Here is a 22,377-nt window from a genome sequence, read left to right on the forward strand (position 1 = left end):
CTGTATTTTTTAATAGATATATCAAATTATACAGTCTATTTTTACTCACCTTCTAGGTTAGATTTTTTTATTCCTTGGTGGGTGGTTTTCATTATTGGTATTTACATGTTTACATAGTTACGGGATAGTTACATAGTTACATAGTAGGTGAGGTTGAATAAAGACAATCGTCCATCCAGTTCAACCTGTGTAGGTGTGTGTGGCTGTAATCATCTCACATAGCCCTTAATGTTCTGATCCTTGAGATGTAAGTCTAAGAGTCTTTTGAAAGCCACCATACTACCAGCAGAAACCACCTCTTGTGGTAGACAATTCCACAATCTTGTAGCCTAACAGTAAAGAACCCTCCTCGTTGCCTGAGGTTAAAACGCTTCTCCTCTAATCGCATTGTATGTCCTCAAGTCCTCATGCAATTCCTTCGAATGAACAGTTTTTTTTCTAAGCTGAGATCCCCATTAAGATATTTATAAATTGCTATCATGTCCCCCCTCAGACGTCTCTTCTCCAGGGAGAATAAATCGAGCGATTGCAGCCGCTCTTCATAGTTAAGGTCCTCCAACCCCCTAATCAGTTTAGTTGCCCTTCTCTGGACTCTCTCTAGCTCCAACACATCCCTCCTGAGGACTGGCGACCAGAACTGGACAGAATACTCCAGATGCGGTCGGACCAGAGTTTTATAAAGTGGAAGGATTATAGTCTTATCTCTGGAATCCCTTTCTTATGCATGCTAATAATAATAATAATCCCTACATCCCTTTCTTTATGCATGCTAATAATCTGCTGGCTTTGGCAGCTGCCACTTGACATTGCATGATGTTGCCTAATCTATCATCAACCAAGACACCCAGATCTTTCTCCATTTTTGATTCCCCCAAGGGTTCCCCTCCTAAAGTGTATTGTGTTTTTATGTTTTTAGTCCCCAAGTGCAAAACCTTACACTTCTCCACATTTTAGGGTCTCAAATGGTTTTAGTGAGGTTTCGGGGATGCACTGGATACCTTCAACTGCCACTGTGCTTTTGCTGGGTGTCCAGTGCATGCCTGTACCTATAAGAAGGGTTGGGCTCCCTCTAGGCATACCTGCCTTTAATCTATCCATTATTATATATGTGCTCCAACTTGGGGGACTCTCAAAATTAAATTTAGGTTATAGTTAGGGCTTCAGTAAACTGGGGTGCCATGACGAGGCCGCTGCAACTTACGCATATATTTTCAAAAGTGTGCAAACTAAATCCCCTTGTTTTGTAATGTGAACTGTTAGAAAGGGTCAATTTGGTTTGTTGCAGACTGGCTGGTAAGTGAGCTGGGAGTTTGTTTTCTGACATACTTTGTCCTTCCATAAGCTCCTTGCTGCTAGTTATAGGTTGGGGTGGTTGCCATGTGTTTGTATGGTTTTAGAGATGGGCAGTTTTAGGCAGGGCTGTATTGAGAAAAGTTCAGTTTTATTAAAGTTGGATGTGGTCTGATGTCAACTTCTTGTTCTCCTACTGAGTTTATAGAGCATGGTTGCATTTCTTTTGGTTGGCAAAACAGGCAGGTAGTAGATTAGGTCCGCCATTAAGGTGCCTCCTCCCCCTGGGAGAAGGTAGGGAGTTTAGACAGGACCAGGACCAGGACCAGGAAGGGAAATTAGTTAGACTGCAGAGGAGGAAGAAGCACCATCTTACAGCTGGGCTCCTTCTCTTCCTCTTTAGGGGGAGGGCAGGGTGCCCAGGAGTTCCCTATCCTAGCCCTCAAGAGAGGAAAGAGAACATTGGAAGCTCAGTTACCCCTCTGTCCCTCCCATTCTTAGCCAGGAAGAAAATTAGGCCCATCCATCTGCAGTGACATCAGCAGCCGCTGGCGGGCCTGGGACCAAGTGTCCGTTCATTATTGGAACTGTGCTGATCTATTGAAGCCATGTATCGATTGAGGCTTTCAGTAAAAAAGAACATTTGTAGTGCCTTTATTCAATAAGAATGCTGCTCTGTAAAGTGTGAAAGAGTTCTGCTTGTGTCCCTGGGCTGTCGGGCCTATAGAAAATGCCCATTGACTGGAGCCTTTGGGAGTGAAGGGAGGGTGGAACGGGGGGGTCAGTCTCCACCCACCATCCACACATTGGGGAGAGTCATCGGTCAAAGTCCTGTATTGGCCAAGAGGTCAGTTCTACGTTGGGGGTCGGCTCGGGTGCTTGCTATGCACGATGCAGCCTGCCACTCGCCAAGTTCCAGAGGTGAGGTTATTTCATACAGGCTTGAAGAAGTGGCATCTCTCTACATGTTTATTAGGGACAGTAAAGGCAGATTTGTTATAATTAGGCAGTTTAATTCCCAAATTTTCTCTCAGCTTCTCTAAAATAGTACTGCCATGCAATAAACCTACCCCTGACCACTTCTTAATTGTATGTCTGTTTTTAAGAGGAAGTTATAGCAGAAATCACTTTGAACTCTTCCACCAACCCACTGGCTGCAATACTGCTACCATCGGTAGAGCAGGACTAGAGACTGAGGACAATCTGGTGCCAATTTTAAGACCACCAGCAGAACACAGAAACAAATGGGGCGTTCAGTGGGAAGTTTGCCCTCCGATGAGTGCCCCATAATGCACTGCACTGTTGCAGTGCATTGATTGCTGATGAAAGGCCAAAGCATCCATCTGACCTGTATGCTTTGGCCAATCAAAGCACAATGTCCTGTCGGAGCCATGATTGGCCAAAGGCAGGGTGCCTTTGGCCAATAATGGCTCAGAGGCTAAGTCCATGCCCCACACTATATAAGGCTGCTGCTTACAGGGCAGCCATGTATAATGTGTTACAATAGAGATTAAGCAGGTAGTTATTGGATAGTGAGTTCAGTCAGTGTATAGGTATACCCCACTTTTAAAATGTATGCATATGTTTTAGTCCTGGGTCCCCTCTCGGTGCTCCCCAAGTTTAGTGTCCCTGTCACTTATAGTTCGGGAGCAGTACCATGCCAAGATAACCAAGATTTCCCATAGACGCCAATGTTAAAGACAGGGAGCAGTGCCATGCCAAGCTGTCCAAGATTTCCCATAGATGCCAATGTTAAAAAAAGGGAGCAGTGCCATACCAAGCTGACCAATATTTGCCATAGACCCCAATGTTAATGACAGGGAGCAGTGCATTGCCAAACTGACCAATATTTCCCATAGACATCAATGTTAAAGATGGGGAACAGTGCCATGCCAAGCAGTCCAATATTTCCCATAGACGCCAATGTTAAAGACAGGGAGCAGTGCCATGCCAAGCTGTCCAATATTTCCAATAGATGCCAATGAGCACTGAAAGCTGAAAATTGGTCTGGGCAGGAAGGGGGTGAAAGTGCCCTGTATTTAAGTGGTTAAGGGGAACCCTATGACAGAATTTAAAAACAAAACGGCGTGGGATCCCCCCCAAAATCTAAACCAACCCCTTATCCGAGCATGCAGCCTGGCAGCCCAGGAAGGGGGGGGGGCGGGCGATCGAGCGCCCCCCCCCCTCCTACACAATACCAGGCCGCTTGCCCTCAACATGGGGAGGGTGCTTTGGGGTGCCCCCCAAAGCACCTTGTCCCCATGTTCATGGGAACAAGGGCCTATTCCCGACAACCCAGGGTCTGTGGGTGGGGGGGCTTATTGGAATCTGGAAGCCCCCTTTAACAAGGGGGCCCCAAGATTCTGGCCCACCTCATGTGAATGGGTATTGGGTACATCAAACCCCTACCCATTCACCAAGAAGGTGTAAAAAAGTAAAAACCACAGAACAGTTTTTGACAAGTCCTTATTAAAAAGAAAAAAAAAAATAGTGCCCCTCGAAGTAAATCCATCGTCAATCATGACGCCCGCCGACCCGAAAAATAGGAAAAAATTTTAAAAACGCTTCCGCCTCTTAAGAGGCTACCCGCCATCTGCCCGATCCTCAGCTTTGACAGTTCTTTTATATCCGATGTCAAAAGGGAGTGGTGCCACCAGGTGAGGTAACCGGGTGACCCAGCCCTTTGCCTATAAAAGAACTGTCAAAGTTGAGGATCAGGCAGACGGCGGGTAGCCTCTTAGGAGCCGAAAGCATTTTGGAATTTTTTCCTATTTTTCGTGTCAGGCGGGCGTCGTGATTGACAATGGATTAATATCGAGGGGCACTATTTTTTTTTCTTTTTAATAAAGGACTTGTCAAAAACTGTGTCCTGTGGTTTTTCCTTTTTTTTACGCTGTTTTGGTGAATGGATAGGGGTACAATGTACCCGATACACATTCATTTAGGGGGATGCCAGGATCTGGGGGCCCCTTGTTAAAGGGGGCTTCCAGATTCCAATAGGCACCCACCAGCAGGCCCTGACAACCACAGCCCAGGGGTTGTCGGAAAGAGGCCCTTGTCCTCATCAACATAGGGACAAGGTGGTTTGGGGTGGGGGGCGGCAGAGCCCCCTCTGCCCCAAAGCACCAACCCCCATAATGAGGGCATGTGGCCTGGTATGGTTCAAGAGGGGGGGGTGCTCTCTCATTCCCCCCTTTCCTGACCTGCCAGGCTGCATGCTCGGATAAGGGTCTGATATGGATTTTAGGGGGGGCCACATACCTTTTTTTTTTTAATTTTGGCATGGGGTTCCCCTCAAAATCCATAACAGACCCAAAGAGCCTGGCATGGACTTGGTGGGGGGGGGGGGGGGGCAATTCCGTTTTATTTATTTATTTATTTTTTTTTCATTTTTTATTTATCTCTATTGCCAGGAGCCAACAAACCATTGCAACATCGCAAGGAAGTTTAAATTAAATTTTTTTTCCTTTAGAAATGTCAGTATTGCTGCAGCAGACTCCATACATTGCACCCCCCCAGGTACGATATTTAAAGGAATTTTTCATTTTTAATTTTTAATTTTTTTCACTTTAAGCATCATTAAAAGCACTGCTCCTGTAAAAACAATTGTTTAAAAAAAAATTTGCATTGATATATGTCTCCCAGGGCAATAATTGCATAACAACCTTCGATTTTTCATGTTCATGTCCCATAGACTTAATAGAGTTTGCATGTTCACTAGAACTTTTTCCCTGTTCGAGATGTTCTGGTGTGAACCGAACAGGGGGGTGTTCGGCCCATCCCTAGTTCTGATTCACATGGTGAAAGCAGCTTTGGAAACCAACCTTCCAGTCTACTCTGAAGCACCTGTTTGAAAGAACCAATGTTATCAAACTTACAGAAGTCCTCACCAGTTCTCTCAAGAACTACATTTTGTAATATTTTAATTTACAACCACAGATAATGACTGCTGGCTTTAACGGACAATTGCGCGGTCGTGCGACGCTGTACCTAAACGAAATTGACGTCCTTTTTTTCCCACAAACAGAGCTTTCTTTTGGTGGTATTTGATCACCTGTGCGATTTTTACTTTTTGCGCTATAACCAAAAAAGAGCGTAAATTTTGCAAAAATAACAATATTTTTCACAATTTTTTATATGAAATTCCCCCCAAAAAATGTAAAAATCTAAATTTTTTAACATTTTAGGCCAATTTGTTTTCTGCTTCATATGTTTGGTAAAAAAAATCTCAATAAGGGTATTTTGATTGGTTTGCGGAAAAGTTATTGCGTTTACTAACTAAGGGAAAGATTTTTGTCATTTTTGTTGTTTTTTTTTTTTTAACGAGTAATGGCGGCGATCTGCAATTTTTTTTGCGGGACTGCGACATTGTGGCGGACAGATCGGACCCCTGACTGACATTTTTTACACTTTCGGGGCTACCAGTGACATTACTACAGTAATCAGTGCTATACATATGCACTGTTACTGTAAAAATGACACTGGCAGGGAAGGGGTTAACTTTATTAGGCACCCAGGGGTTAAGTGTGTCCCTGGGGCGTGCTTCTAACTGTAAAGGGGCGTGGCTAGTGGTGTAACAACAGAGACATACGATCCTACATAGCAGGACCGTATGATCTCTGTTCTTACACAGGGGAGAATGACAGGCGGCTTTGTTTACATCAGCCGCCTGCCTTTCTCCCTCTGCACCGGACGATCGCAAGTGACCGGCGGACATCGGGTCCCCCGATCACACGCGCGGGGATGTGCAGGAGCGAGCGGGGGTGGGAGCGTGCCTCTGGCGGTGCGCGCTCGCCCCCTAGAACCTCACAGGCTAGCCCTACGTCGCTTTGCCTGTGAGGGGCTGACTGCCGTCGTAAATATACTTTGGGCGGTCGGCAAGTGGTTAAAGTAACGCAGTGCCGAATCGCAAAATAGGGCCTGGTCAGGAAGGGGGCAAATCCTTCCGGTCTTAAAGTGGTTAATACCATATGGATTTTTGATTAATAGAACAATTATTTTATATTCACATATTTATTTATTTATCTATTTATTATATACTGTTGATGAATATTTATTGGTGATTGTGGATATACACTTGACACTTTATAATATTTATTTGGTACCTAGAGCAGCGCTGATACTTATATTATCTATTCACAGACTAATTATGATAACCTAGAAAAAAAAAACATTATTTCTTTTTGTGTTCCTTTTTTGGGTCCAAACCTTTACAATTAGACTGTGTCCAAGAAACTCCTAACCCCAATTTCATCACAGGGATTGTTTTGCTATATATAAATTATGCCACGCACGTACAAAACATTTTTCCTCAGGACATATATTAACAGTGGAAAAAAAAAAAAGACCACTTTTGTTCAAACTATTCAATTCAAGCGTGAAAACATTATCTCCAAAATGCTGACTTCTTTCACAAACTCTACGGGATTGCAAAAGATTATGAACACAAAAAAAAAAAAAAAGTCTCCCAGAGTTACTGAGTCCGCAATCTTTGTTCCCTGCCTCTCGCCATGCTTCTCACAACCAAAATTGTATATGGAAAGGACTTCAATGTGAATTATTACTGAGAATTTTCCAATAGATGTTACATACTGTGGGTGTTGGGGAGGGGATGAAAAGAAACACATTTAAATGAGTACATTGCAGACTGAGGCAGAGTCGAATGTACTGAATGCTTGGCAATTGGCATTTAGATTTAGGCTCTTTTTTTTCTGCTAGTTTGGATCTACAGAGATCAGAAAAATGCAAAAATTTTGAGTGTTCTGCTAAAATGAATAGTCGGTAATACTTGAAAGGGAAGCAATTGTGTAATTTGAATATGCATTCTACGGTGCTTTGTACAACATTTATCTGATAATATATATTAGAATAATATATGTATATATTTTATTTTTTAAATATATATTTTTTTTTCCATTCTTTTCCATGCTTGCATATAATAACAACTTATAAATTGACGTGTACATGTGCCCATAGGGTTTGTCAGTTATTCAGGTAGTGCTTGTGAACCCACAAGGATGTATTAAAATATTCCTACCTACGCACATTTATCTGCTTGAACGCTGCACTAAAATATGACACATTGGCTGGAATAAAGCTGTGCCCGGAGGCATAAAAAAATTAAAAAATGCCACTAAAAGCTTGGGCATTTGCTGGATTTCAGCATGAATGATTTCCAACTCTCGACTGATTTTTATCAGAATCATAACAATTATAAAAGTCGTAAAGCCCAACTCCAGCTTTAAAGTGGAAATAAAGGGCTTTATATAATTTAAAGGGGTTGTAAAGTCAGAAGGTTTTTTATCCTAATGCATTATATGCATTAAAGCGGAGATACACCCATTTTATATAGTTGCTAAGTACGTTACCCCCTTTAACCACTTACCACAAATCAACGTAGCTTTACGTCGGCTGCAATAAGTGGTTGTACCGGGGTGATGCCTGCAGCTAGAGGCATCATCCCGGTACCATTTTTTTAGAGCCGGCGGTCAGCTTTCAGGCGGTAAAGACCGATGCATCTCGGGAGCCACTTGATCACTACCACAGTGAGCGGGAGGGGACGTTCCCCCCTCCCACCGCCTTTCGCAGCTCTGCTTGGGTCTCCCGTCCCTCCAGGAGACCCGAGCAACCAGCCGGTGCGTCCGCCAGCTGGTTGGAGTCCCGATCAAAGAAAAATTTGACCAAACTCTCAGAAAGATCAAAAGCAAGAGCCCTTTACAGGCAGGGACCCTTTGGTTGTAAAGCAAAGTTCAGTGTCCAGCTTACATCCCTGTGGTTACTGATCCCAGCACCACCTTTTCATGCACTGCCAGCCTGTCCGGCTCCAGCTGCACCTTTCTCTAGCCCTCCTGGCTACTTCTCCACAGTCCTCCCAGACCACCAACTCACCAGCCCACTTGGCTGACTTCTCTTGAGTACTCCTGGTTGTGCTGACCTGCTCCTGCAGTCCTCTCCTTGCTCCCGTGCCTCCAGGAAGGAATCTTCAGTGTGTTGTAGAGGGTTGCTCCAGCACCCAAGCCTGAGGTCACCCCCAAGGCTAAGGGGGACCCTCAAGGGCCACCAACAGACTTCTCAGCACTCCTTCTCCATCTTTCCCCCGATTGCCCTTGCTGACCTGACCAATAAGTATTTATGAGGTGCCTGCCCCTGCCAGCACTTTGTTGGGGATTGGATGAGGCTCTCATTAATACTCCAAGCAGCTCCTTCTTGGATCCACCCTCCATTTCTGGAAGCTTCTCCAAGGTTCCAGAGAATAGTGGGAGTTACCACAGGTGCTGCTTGATGAGTCATCCAACCTCCCTGAGTCACTCAGCCCTGACCCAGATTCAACCCTGGCTTTAAGCCAGGCCAAATTTTCCTACACTACACCTATATACGCTAGCACACACTAGAGGGTGATACACTAGGAAATAAGGTGGGCTCCATCTGACTTGCTGCAGATTCCAATGCACATTGTGAGAAGCTCACAGTGTGCGCCAAAATCAGAGTAAGCAGTTTCAGTACAATTGTGCAAGATCAGAGTTCAGCTTTAAGAACGGTTTTCTTTAAACTAGCGGTGAACCTATTTCGTTCTAGGGTCTGAGTCTAGTCTGTAAAACAATGACCAGCCCCTTTCTGTATCAATAACTAATTACATCCGTGTCCTAGCTCGGTAACACAGATTGATGGCTTCATTATCACATTTAATTAGAAATGCTTTTAATTTATCAGGAAGAAGCACTTTTAATTGGTGAATAAACAGCTGCTTTGGCGCGCGGGCGAGAAGGGATGATGGAAGGATGGGAGAGAAGAGGGGTACTAGGGAATTTTAATGCACATTTAATACCATGTTCTTCTATTTCACAACAAGAGCGGAGAGATTGCTCAATCTCATGGCGGTTCTGTGCAGGCAGACCGCGGAATCATTCATTCTCCGTCTCAATCAGGTGCTTATAAATATTGCACAACAGGAGGAAAATTTTTGATGTGTTTTTTTTTCTTCCTCTCTATAAAATTATGATGATACAGTTGATTAGCGCATCCATTAATAATAAGAGAAGGAGCTTGGCTTAGCGGCCTCTTTGAGCAAACATCGAGATGAGACGAAGCTGGGGTGCTGGTGAGAGGTGAGCCAGGGTCATTCCAAAGGTCAAGTGGCTACTTAAGCAATGACAGGTGGCTCGATAGCACAAAGCAGGGTTTAATTAATAATCAAAACAGCAGAATATATGAAAGGGAGAGAGAAGGGGATATGAGAGAAGGTCTAGCGCAATGTCAACTATAAATCATCTAGCACAGCGTTGGAAAGGTAATCAGCGCTGCTTTACGGAACTCCATCTTTAAAGAGCACCTGTTGTCTGGGAGAAAAGGATATGATGGAATAGAGAAGGGTTGCTAAGGATGTCCTGAGGATGTGGCCCCTGGTCTCATTGCCCCTCCCAATGGGTTGCCTAGAGCAGTGGTCTCCAAGCTGCAGGCCTGGGGGCCAGCTGTGGCCCTTTGCTTGCTTTTATTCAGCCCTCGGGGCACTATTTTATCCACTGATATCAACACTAAGGCATACAGTGCCTTGCAAAAGTATTCAGCGCCCTTGAACTTTTCGACCTTTTGCCACATTTCAGGCTTCAAACATAAAGATAAAAAACTGTAATTTTTTGTGAAGAATCAACAGCTCATCACCCTGAACACACCATTCCCACTGTCAAACATGGTGGTGGCAGCATCATGGTTTGGGCCTGCTTTTCTTCAGCAGGGACAGGGAGGATGGTTAAAATTGATGGGAAGATGGATGGAGCCAAATACAGGACCATTCTGGAAGAAAACCTGATGGAGTCTGCAAAAGACCTGAGACTGGGACGGAGATTTGTCTTCCAACAAGACAATGATCCAAAACATAAAGCAAAATCTACAATGGAATGGTTCACAAATAAACCTATCCAGGTTTTAGAATGGCCAAGTCAAAGTCCAGACCTGAATGCAATCGTGAATCTGTGGAAAGAACTGAAAACTGCTGTTCACAAACGCTCTCCATCCAACCTCACTGAGCTCGAGCTGTTTTGCAAGGAGGAATGGGCAAAAATTTCAGTCTCTCGATGTGCAAAACTGATAGAGACATACCCCAAGCGACTTACAGCTGTAATCGCAGCAAAAGGTGGCGCTACAAAGTATTAACTTAAGGGGGCTGAATAATTTTGCACGCCCAATTTTCAGTTTTTTATTTGTTAAAAAAGTTTGAAATATCCAATAAATTTCGTTCCACTTCATGATTGTGTACCACTTGTTGATTCTTCACAAAAAAATTACAGTTTTATATCTTTATGTTTGAAGCCTGAAATGTGGCAAAAGGTCGAAAAGTTCAAGGGGGCCGAATACTTTCGCAAGGCACTGTAATTCCCCCCACGGACACCAATAAAGGGGGCACATTTCCCCCTAATGTCACAATTCTTCCCACTGACACCCACAATGGGGCACAATTCCTCTCAATTACACCAATGATGGGGCCCAATTCCTCCCATTTACACCAATAATGAGACTCAATTTCTCTCACTGAAACAAACAATGGGGCATTATATTTTTACCACTGATGTTGGGACGTCTACACCCACTGAGAACAGTCTGGCCCCCCTAAAGTCTGAAGGACAATAAATTGGCCCTTTGTTCAGAAAGTTTGGAGACCCCTGGCCTAGAGGATGATGAATAAGGTGATATACTAACCTTATTCCTCACTTCTGTTGGCTTCTTCCTATTTCTGCAACTGGTCCCGCAAAGCCATTTTCCTTAGCTGCCGCCATTGGTTTCAGCATTTTGATGTCATCCCATACAATTGCGGATCCCCCATCCTCCTTTGTACAGGAGGAGGCCAAGGGCTTGTGCACATTCCAGAGTATCAGACAGTGGAGGGGAGTGTTGGCTACCAAGAAAAAAGGTACAACCTACCCTAGTAATAGCAAATAGGGAATCAATGAAGGAAAGGAAAGGAAAGGAAAGGAAAGGGAATGGAAGGGAAGGGAAGGGAAGGGAAGGGAAAGGAAAGGAAAGGAAAGGAAAGGAAAGGAAAGGAAAGGAAAGGAAAGGAAAGGAAAGGAAAGGAAAGGAAAGGAAAGGAAAGGAAAGGAGGAAGGAAGTTGATATACCTACCTTATTTCTTGGCAGCTAGCATTCTCCTCCACTGTCAGACACTCTGGAATGTGGACAGGTCCTTGCTGTCCTCTTGTACAATGAAAGATTGCGTGTGCTACATTGTACGGGATGACATTAGAGAACTGCAACTGATCAGGCAGCAAGAGGAAGAAGCTTTGGGAAGGAAATAAGGAAGGAAAAAAATGCAAAACTTCTTAGATGTAAAGCTTCTCACTTCTACTTTCCATCCTGTCCTAGTAAAAGGAAAAAGAGGATGAAAGCATGTAATGGATGGAAGGCAGGTAGGAAAGGAATAGGAAGGTAAGTAAAGGCGGAAGGAAGGGAGGTTGGAAGGATGGTTGAAAGAAAGGAAGTTGATATACTTGCCTTATTTCTTCGCAGCCAGCATTCTCCTCCACTGCCCCACACTCTGGAATGGGAACAGGGCCTTGGTGTCATCCCAGTATTGTATGGGATGACATCAGAGACCTGCAACTGGTTGGGCAGCAAGGGGAAGAGGCTTCCTGTAGGAAGGGAAGAGAAGGAAGGGAGGGAAGGAGGGAATAAATGGATGGACAGCAAGGAGGAAGAGAGGGAGAAAGAAAGGAAGGAAGTTGAAATACTTACTTTATTTCTGACGGCCAGTGCTCCCCTCACTGCCTGGCACTCTGGAATGTGGACACACCCTCAGTGTCCCGTATACAATATAGGATTTCTTGTCCTGTATTGCATAGGATGACGTCAGAAAGCTGCGACCAGTCAGGCAACGAGGGAAAGAGGCTTCAGGAAAGAAGGAAACTAATAAAGTCTTAGATTTGAAGCCTCGTGCTTCTACTTTCCAACCTGCCAGAGTAATAGGAAAGAGAGGATGAACTGAGGGGGGGGGGGGTAAATTAAGTAAAAAAGGGAAGGCAAGGAGGGAGAAAGGAAGGAAGGAAGGTAGAATGTCAATATACGTATTAAGAAATTACGAAAAAATGAACGCTTAACCATTAATCTCCGTACCTGACTATGTTTTGCCATGGATAGGTAGGCCCCTTCTGTACACCACCTAAGGGTTTGTCCCTTACTCCCTGGCACTTCCTGCACCTTTCCACCCCCCCCCGCCCCCTTCCCGCTCTTCCCTCACTCTTTCTTACCCCCCTTCTTCCCTTCTCCCCTCTTCCCCCCCTCTCTCACCTCCCCCATCCCCTGTCCTGTTTTCCTACTTGTCACACCTTGGTCACTGCCTTCCACTAGCTATCTTGACATGTGTCCCTGCTTTGCATTACCCAGGACCGAGACTTCCACGACTACGGTGTTGGTCCCCCGTCCCCCGACACAGCGTGTTCCCCTCAGGGGGTGTCAGGGTTTGGGGGGGCCAACCCAAAAGGTGGAAACATCGCCTATCATACACCCCAGTCTCCTACGACTACAAGGACACTGCCCTCTCCATGACCATACGTTGACGAATGTGCTTTTGGTAGACTTACTGTGATGCCTTAGTCCCCGTTCACACTGGGGCGACCTGTGAGGCGACCTGGTCGCCTCACAGGTCGCCATAGGTCGCCTTCCATAGAGAAGCTGCGGACCCGTTCTAATAGGAGCGACACAAGTCGCTCCGACTTAGAAAAAGGGTCCGGAGCTTCTTTGGGGGGACCCGGAGCGACCGTCATAGACTTTAATGTTATGAAGTCCGTGCCGGCCGCTCCGAGGACGCGGCGCGCTGCTCGCACCGTGACCTCGGAGGTCGCCCCGGGAAGTCGGATTGCCCCAGTGTGAAGGGGGCTTTACCCTTATCTATTGTTTAATTTTACGCTGTATTGTTTCCCTTTTGTTTATTCTATGCACTAAGATGTCTGACTTGCTTCAAACCTGTGCATGTTGTGATTTACACACCTGTTTTGATTACCATGTATTGCATATACCTTCAATAAAAAGTTTTGGACAAAAATAAATTACAAAGGCTTATTTATGAGGTTTCTATTTTTTTAACCCTACCCAATAGGAAAGGGAAAAGCTGGCTGGCTGACTGTAGCTGCAGAACATTCTATAGTCAGGAGCTTGGTACATGAGGCTCCCTCTAAGAACTTAGAACAAAGAGAATATGTCATGAATACACAGAATGTGGGAGTCTCTGAATGTCCTCCTTCATCCTTCTATTATCTACAAGAAAAAAAAGCCATTCTCTGATTCCTTAATTATAATTTTTGTTTTCTTGATTGTTTTTACTTTCACTCATAGCTATAACTTTTGATAATAATTAACTGGGGAAAAGTGTATTAAGATAATGAGAAAATGAATTGCAAATAGAATTTACAGCTTGGCTCTGGTTTGATTGCAGAAGCATATTATGAGAATGTCATTAGATAGCAATCAGTTCTGCTTTTATGGCAATATCAATACAACCTTAATTACGAAGACCACTTAGTTTGGGGAGAGGATGAAGGGGGACTCTTTGGTTCAGTCCCTAATGACTTTATAAGAATTTATTTGCAAGAATTTCAGGCATGAGAGTTTGTAAATTGTAGAACTCTGACCCCTGTGTCTTGTAATGAGCACGCCAACCAGTCCAGGAAGTCTTGTACTCGGTGAGTGGATTCTAAGAGGCTACAAATACATAATGGAGTTGATGTAGAGGCAAACTGGTGGAAGGAAAAGGGGAGATGAACCTGATGGATATCAGCTTAATATTAATGAGCTAGAGAAATTCTAGTGGCTTATGGCCCGTACACACGTACCGATTGTCGGCCGTAAATATTCGGCCAACGTCCGATTGGCCGATTGTCGGCTTGTTAGTATGATGCTTCCAACAACCGACTGCGACTTTTCGGCTGAACAAAATCTGGTGTGCAGGCTATAACATTTTTGTAGGCCAACAAAGAACAGCCGATTGTTCGTCAGTCAGTACAGATTTCGGCCGACAAAAATCTGATGAGCAAGACTGGGCATGCTCAGAGAAGAAAAAACACACGGAAAGTTAACCATCACATGACATCACTTCTGAAGTTGGTTGTTGTTGGCCGACAAAATTCGTGTGCAGTCTTGAGCACTTTTCAACCAACACGACAGCACTGGACAAAAGACGGCCGATCGTTCGGCCGACAATCGGTACGTGTGTACGGGGCTTTAGTTACTAGCACTTCTGCCTTGCAGTACCGGCATCCCCAGTTTGAAACCCAGGTTTCCTCCAACACTCTAACACAGGGTTGTCAAACCAAAATCATATCACGAGCTGCATTATTATAATGGTTCCCCTAAAAGGGCCCGTTGTTTCTGTAAGACTACTAGAGGTCTGGAGCACCCAACCCCGCTTACATCAGATTTCAAGAGCCCCCTCTATTCGAAATCAAGAAGAGTCACCCACCCTCCTTTACATCACAGCGCACCCCTCTACCTTGTGCTGCTGCCAGGAAGAATCTGGGGTTGGAGCTGGGAAGCAGAAAGAGCAGGGTCTGAAGGAGGACCAGAGGAGTGCTGGAATGAGTTGCCAGAGTCTGCTGAATGCTGAGACCAGGGGAGATGAGGGAGAGCTCCGGCTGCACAGAGAGGCGCAGAATCTGTAGGAGGAGTCCTGTCCTCTTCTTTGCTGCTGACTGCTGAGCTGAGGGTGGGCAGAGATGAGCCTCTCATCGGCAGAATCTGGCAGAGGAGTTCTGTCTTTCTCTCTGCTGAGACAAGGTGGGGGTGAGGAGGAGAGGGGTGCCGCAGCTGCAGGAGAGGTGTGAGGTCCACATGAAATGGCCTGGCGGCCTGGATTTGTGCAGTATGCAGGTGGGTAATTGGTTCCTTTCTAAATTGTCCCTAGTATTTGTATGCATGTGGGATAAGAACCTAGGGTTATAAGCTCCTTGAGGGCAGGGATTATCGTGAATGTAAAGTTCAGTAAAATTAATGGTGTTATACAATCACTTCAGCTGAGCTCCAGTAGGTTTACCCCCCTTCATGGCCAGGCCATTTTTTGTGATACAGCACTGATAACTGCACGATCGTGCAATGCTGTACCTAAACATAATGTATGTCTGTATGTTTGTATTTTTCCCCATAAATAGAGCTTTCTTTTGGTGGTATTTGATCATCTCTGCTGTTTTTATTTTTTGCGCTATAAACAGAAAAAGGCTGACAATTCAAAAAAAAAAAAAAAAATTTACTTTCTGCTATAAAACATAGCCAATAAAAAAAATGTAAACAAATCTAATTTCTTCATCACTTTTATTCCAATATGTATTCTGCTACATATTTGTGGTTAAAAAAAATCCCAATAAGCGTATATTAATTGTTTCTTTGCGCAAAAGTTATAGCGTCTACAAACTTTGCAATATTTGTATTAATTTTTTACATTTTTTTTACTAGTAATGGCGGCGATAAGCGACTTATAGCGGGACTGCGATACTGCAACAGACAGTCGGGACACTAATTGACACTTTTGACACTTTTTGGGGACCAGTGACACCAATACAGTGATCAGTGCTAAAACATATGCCCTATCACTGTACTAATGAGACTGCCAGGGAAGGGGCGATCAAAGGGTTAAATGTGTGCCTGACCAGTGCTTTAGTACTGTGGGGGAGATGCTTGTACTAGGTACAGTGATGGCGAACCTTGGCACTCCAGATCAGGGGCGTAACTACAGGGGTTGCAGGGGTTGCAATCGCTACCGGGCCCCCTGCTCCAGGGGGCCCGGTAGCAAACCAGTGCGTGAACTTCCAGGATCGCAAAGGTCACACTTGCCACCGGACCCTGGCATTGCACCACTGTGGGGAGGCCCCAAGATTGCAGGAAGGGGGCCCACTGCAGAACTTGTGAAAGAATCCTGCTGTGGGACCGTAATAAAAGGCCATGCAACGAGTGTAAAGAGCCCCAGGATTAGTGGGAAGAGCCCTGGGCTTGAAGGTAAGGGCCCCCGGCCAGGGGTCTGGGGGGCCCTTCATGGTTTCTTGCATCAGGGCCCTGAAGGTTCTAGTTACGCCTCTGCTCCAGATGTTTTGGAACTACATTTCCCATGATGCTCATGCACTCTGCGGTGTAGTTGAGCATCAAGGGAAATGTAATTCCAAAACATCTGGGGTGCCAAGGTTCACCATCACTGTACTAGGAGAAGGCATGGATCGGTGCCTCTCTTTAGCAGAGACACAGGATCCATGTCTTCTGTAGTGAACTTGTTTACATAGGCAGACCGCCATTCTGTCACTGTACTGAAGCATTGGCGGGTCATCGAATCCACCGTAGCCACCAATAAGTTCCCGCTGTGTCTAATTTGTGCGCGATCCAAACCTAGGTACGTGGTCCTGCGCAGGAGAGCCGCCTTGCCACCGTATATATCTACAGTATACAGTTGGCAAGCAAATAAATAACCGTAATTAAAAAAATAAAATCAACACCAATTGTTACCCAAACTGGGAGCCATTAGCATTCAGGGAATGTATTTTCTTAAAATGGAACTCCAGCTTGAACATTTTTTGTTTGATTTATTAAATTTTCCCCATGTTGTTTGCCTATTACCTTTGCACCTCTAGCATATTGGGCCATTGAGGAGATGGATGCACAGCTGTCATATAGCCCTTCAAAAGATCACTTGTGTATGGGGCCCAGTGTATTTTTTCTTGTATATTTACCCACTGTATTTACCCACAGGAGACTCTGCAAGTAGCCGTCTGTAGGAAATGCCATCCAAAACAATGTTGTGAGGCTGCCTGCAGTTGTTCCTGGATGTTCACATGTAATCGTACAAGCAGCGATTACTCTGTGGTGTGCCTCCTCTCATTGTGCCTCCAAAAAAAAAACTGGCGTTACACTTCAAGAAAATACATTTTTGGGTGAATCTATTTGTCAAACTGAAGATATAACAAATGATTTGTTCAAACCAAAATTGGTGCAGAATTTATTTTTTATAATTGTTACAGATAAATACAATGATCGGCTTTAACATTATGTAAAACTCAGTGTTGCAGCGCTGCTTTAAAAAATTGTGAATAAATAAATAAATATAGAAAAAAATTAATATAGAAAAAAGTCAAGTCAAGTCCATACTTCAAGTCCATACAAATCCATTCAGGTGCAAATTAATGCAAATTAATATGAGTTTATATGAATTTGTATGGACTTGAAGTTTTTTCTATATTCATTTTTTTCTATATATTTTTTCTACATGAATTTTTTACCATATGAGTTTATATGAATTTTTATATATGAATTTGAGATACATTGCACGATTTATTTAGCACTTTGTTATATTATTGTAAGTGGATTATATTTATTTATTTATTCACAATTTTTTAAAGCATCGCTGCAACACTGAGTTTTACATGATTTAAAGAGCACCTGCACTTTATTTGCAGCAAGCAGCTTAGTTGCACAGACACTTTGAATTTATTTATTCACAGTTGGATACATCCACCGATTGATTTTACATGTACCATAAGCGCGGGGTTTCTTACTGTTGCAGGCTTTAACATTATGATCACTGACAGGTAAAGTGAATACCATTGGTTATCTAGTTACAATGACACATAAAGGTTGGCAAGATATATTAGGCAACAAGTGAACATTTGTCCCTGAATTCGATGTGTTGAAAACAGAAAAAATTGGCAAGCATAAGGGTTTGAGCGACTTTGACAAGAGCCAAATTGTAATGGCTGGATGACTGGGTCAGAGCAACTCCATGGCTGCAGCTCTTGTGGGATGTTACTGGCCAACAGTGGACAGGACCGACCAAAAGTGGTCCACAGAAGGAAAACTGGTGAACTTCAAACAGGGCTATGGGCAGGCAAGGCTCATTGATGTATGTGGGGAGTGAAGGCTGGCCTGTGCAGTCCGATCCAATAGAAGAGCTACTGGAGCTCAAATTGCTGAAAAAGTTCATGCTAGTTCTGATAGAACGGTGTCAGAACAAATGATGCATCACTGTTTGTTGTGTATGAGGCTGCTTAGCTGCAGACCGGTCAGGGTGTCTATGCTGATCTGTGTCCACAGCCAAAAGAACCTACAATGGGCACGTGAGCATCAGAACTGGACCACAGAGCAATGGAAGAAGGTGGCCTGGTCTCATGAATTCAGGAATGGTTTGACGAACATAACAAGTTGAAGGTTTACTTGACCTCCAAATTCTCCAACTCCTAATCCAATTAAGCATCTGTGGGATATGCTGGAAAAACAAGCCCGATCCATGGAGGCCCCACCTCACAATTTACAGGACTTAAAGGATCTGCTACTAATGGCTTGGTGCCAGATACCGCAGCATACCTTCAGAGGTCTAGTGGAGTCTGAAACTTGACAGGTTATAGTGGGTCATAATATTGTAGTGGTGTACCCCTTTATCCAGATGCAGGTGCAAGTCACTTTAACTCAATTCCCCACAATCCTCTGGGCTCCCAGCATCCCTTGAGTTCCAGGATACGCCCAGGGAGTATAAATGCCAGCTCCGCCCAGCTTCCTGTGCTCAGAGAGATCCTGCCTGATGGAACAGCAGTGACTGGGCAAGTGAGCTGTCCCCAGGTGCTGGGTCCTTATCTGCCAAGTCTGGTGTGCGGGCCACCAGCAGCGAGCACAAGAGCATGCAGCATCTATCCAAGCCCCAGTCACTGGAGAGGACTCTGTTACAATCCATGTGGAGAAGTTGTCCAAGCAGTGGAGTGGTCCTATCTACAGCCCCCAGAGCCTACTGACCAAAGTCAGCAGCAGCAGTGCCAGTGTGAAGTCTGTGCCAGCAGGAAATCCCTCAGCTCACAGTCTGCTGAATGAACGATTAACATCTTGGGACACGTGAGATTTCTCTAGCTCTCTGTCCTATCAGGAAACTGAACTCAGAGCACTCTGCTGCCATCCAGTGGCCATTCGTAGAACTGCAGTAGAATTGTTTTCATATATTTTATGCCTGTTCCCCCACTCCTCATGCTGCCGTTTTCTACTGCAAACCCCTGTTCACACGATCTCCTGTGTAATCTAAGTTGATTTTCATTGTTCAGTAAAGTATAAATTGCACATCACCACTGATCTGATCATTTGGCTGATACCATTACATAACAATATTACGACTGATCGTGGATCATAGCACCAACTTATGGAGCGTGTATATGTGTACTGCAGATGGAGACTACAATCATTCACTACTTTGACTCTGATGAAGAGGGTTTGCCCTTGAAACGCATCAGCCACCTGCTCTTCCCACACTATTGGTAGAATGCATCAGATCTGAAAACGATTGGTCCTACTTGCTTTGACATGTGTACATATATTATTTGTTTGAGAGTATAACAATTGCTATTTTTATTCTTAAATACAATTTATTATGGTAATACACTAGGTTGGTGTGCCCTTCTCTTGTTGTTTAGCAGTCCATAAGGATACCTATAGTCCTGAGGGGCAGCAAAGCCGCTGGTGCTGAGGAAGAGTTCCTACACTGTACACCTCTCAGTTCACCATTTGAGCACCGGAGAGTGGCTTTTGTATATATGGAGACTACAACCAGCCATGCTGACACAGTACTCAGACTTGGTTCACTGACTTCCCTATAGGGAAGCTGGTCCAAAGCAATTGTAGCACAAGACATCCCAAAGACAGGATAGCACTTCCAGAGGCAGTAGATGGGCTAGCATTTCACCCCAGGGCTAAGTCCATGACAAAAATGAAGGGGCCGAGAATTGATATTGGTCGTCAGTCTCATTTCTCTCTTTAAAGTTTTACCGCAGAACGGTTAAGGAGGTGAGGGTTAGGGGTCCCAGACACCGCAGCAGATCACTTGCAGGCTCTCCAGATCCGGATCAATGTCCAGCCTCACAGTGCCAGAACATGTAGGGTGACCTGACAACACTGTAAGCACATTCCAAAATTTCAGTGCATCCTCCAAGTGGGTCACCAGGCCTTTCTGAGAGACCAGCCTTCTTCCTCCAGACCGGACAGGACAGCTTCAGGACCACTTCAGCACACGCTAGGCCCCAAATCAGGGTGATGGGCCTAACAGCAGAGCCCCATCCAGCAGCACCTTCCTAGGCCTCAGCCTTAGTCAAGAAAGCGAGCGCATGGCCTGCCCCAAACTAATTATATCCTCCACCAGCATGCACCAGTGGCATACACCTCCTCCTAGACTGGCTAAAGAAAATATAAATATCCATAACTTAGTTTTATTTGTGAAATCTCATACTATGGTCAGTGATACCAGTGACATCTACCGGCGACAGTGAGAAATCACAAGCCAGCCGAAGCTTATGGAAAAACCAGGTGAAAAACTACAATCAGTCTAAGCCAATGTTTCTCAACTCCGGTCCTCAGGGCACACTAACAGATCAGATTTTAAGTATTACCTTGGGGAGATGCAGACTAGAGTACTGCAATCACTGTGCAGCAAATGATATCACCTGTGATGTATTTCAGTTTTCTTGCAAACCTGGCCTGTTAGTGTTCCCTGAGGACTGGCGTTGAGAAACACTGGTCTAAGCTAACTACAGCCCAGCCAAAAATAAATTGACATAGCAGCCCCTGTTTAGGACAAGAGGGCTACACAATGATCTGCTGCTGGAGTGAGTGCATGTAGACAGGTAGTGACAGAAAGAGGCTGAAGGAGATCAGCAGTGAAAGGGTTAAAGCGGTTCTAAAGCCTTAAAGTTTTTCACCTTAATTAATTCTGTTATAACCAAGACAGCGCTTCTCCTAAAAACCAAAATTACCACTCCCCACTCTTCTCTCTGATTTACACTATATTACCAAAAGTATTGGGCATCCCAGTCTTAGTCCTTAGGGTTCAATATTGAGTTGGCCCACCCTTTGCAGCTATAACAGCTTCAACTCTTCTGGGAAGGCTGTCCACAAGGTTTAGGAGTGTGTCTATGGGAATGTTTGATCATTCTTCCAGAAGCACATTTGTGAGGTCAGGCACTCATGAGTCTCCATTCTAATTCATTCCAAAGGTGTTTTATTGGGTTGAAGTCAGGACTCTGTGCAGGTCAGTCAAGTTCCTCCACCCCAAATTCGCTCATCCATGTCTTTATGGACCTTGTTTGTGCACTGGTCCAAAACATTTGGTGGAGGGGGGATTATAGCGTGGGGTCATTTTTCAGGGGTTAGGCTTGACCCCTTAGTTCCAGTGAAGGGAACTCTTAAGCGTCAGCATACCAAGACATTTTGGACAATTTCATACTCCCAACTTTGTAGGAACAGTTTGAGGATGGCCCCTTCCTGGTCCAACATGACTGCGAGCCAGACCTTCTCTCCGACATCAGTCCCTGACCTCACAAATGCGCTTCTGGAAGAATGGTCAAACATTCCCTTAGATACATCCCTAAACCTCATGGAAAGCCTTCCCAGAAGAGTTAAAGCTGGTATAGCTGCAAAGGGTGGGCCAACTCAATATTAACCCCTACGGACTATGACTGGGATGCCATTAATTTTAAAACATTTAAAAACGCTCACAGTTGCAGGTGTCTCCACCGACACTAGTATGAATCGCAATATCATGTAGCCCAGTCATCTCCAGCTCATACTCCAGGCCAAAAGAATGATGTCAGCGTCTTAGCCTCTCCCTACGCGTTTCTTCCTGCGACATCCTCACGGAGTGGAAGCTTTCCCGTTCACAATTTGCACTTTATATTTAATATTAGGTTTGTGCCACAGTTTTTTGATATGCACTTAATGCATTCTATGCAATAAGGTGAAAAACCTTCTGTGCTGCAGCCGCCGCCCAGACCCCCCTTTTCCTTACCTGAGCACATCCGATCCAGCGATGTGCATAAGTGCAGAGGCTCCCACCGCTGTCTCTCTCCTCATTGGACAGATTGATAGCGATGGGAGCGATTAGCTCCCACTGCTGTCAATAAAATCCAGGAAGACGGAAAGTGGGGGGGGGGCAGGGCCGAGTCCCACTGTCTGTGTCAATGGACACAGAAGCGGGACTCGGGAGCAGGCGTGCATGGGTGCCCCTAGAAAAAGAGGCTTTCCCTGGGGACACCCGATGAAGAGAAGGGGTCTGGAGCATGATGGGGGACCCCAGAAGAAGAGGGTCGGGGCTGCTCTGTGTAA

The sequence above is a fragment of the Pelophylax lessonae genome (genome assembly GCF_965119305.1).
Source record: "Pelophylax lessonae genome assembly, chromosome: 10".
NCBI lineage: Eukaryota > Metazoa > Chordata > Amphibia > Anura > Ranidae > Pelophylax > Pelophylax lessonae.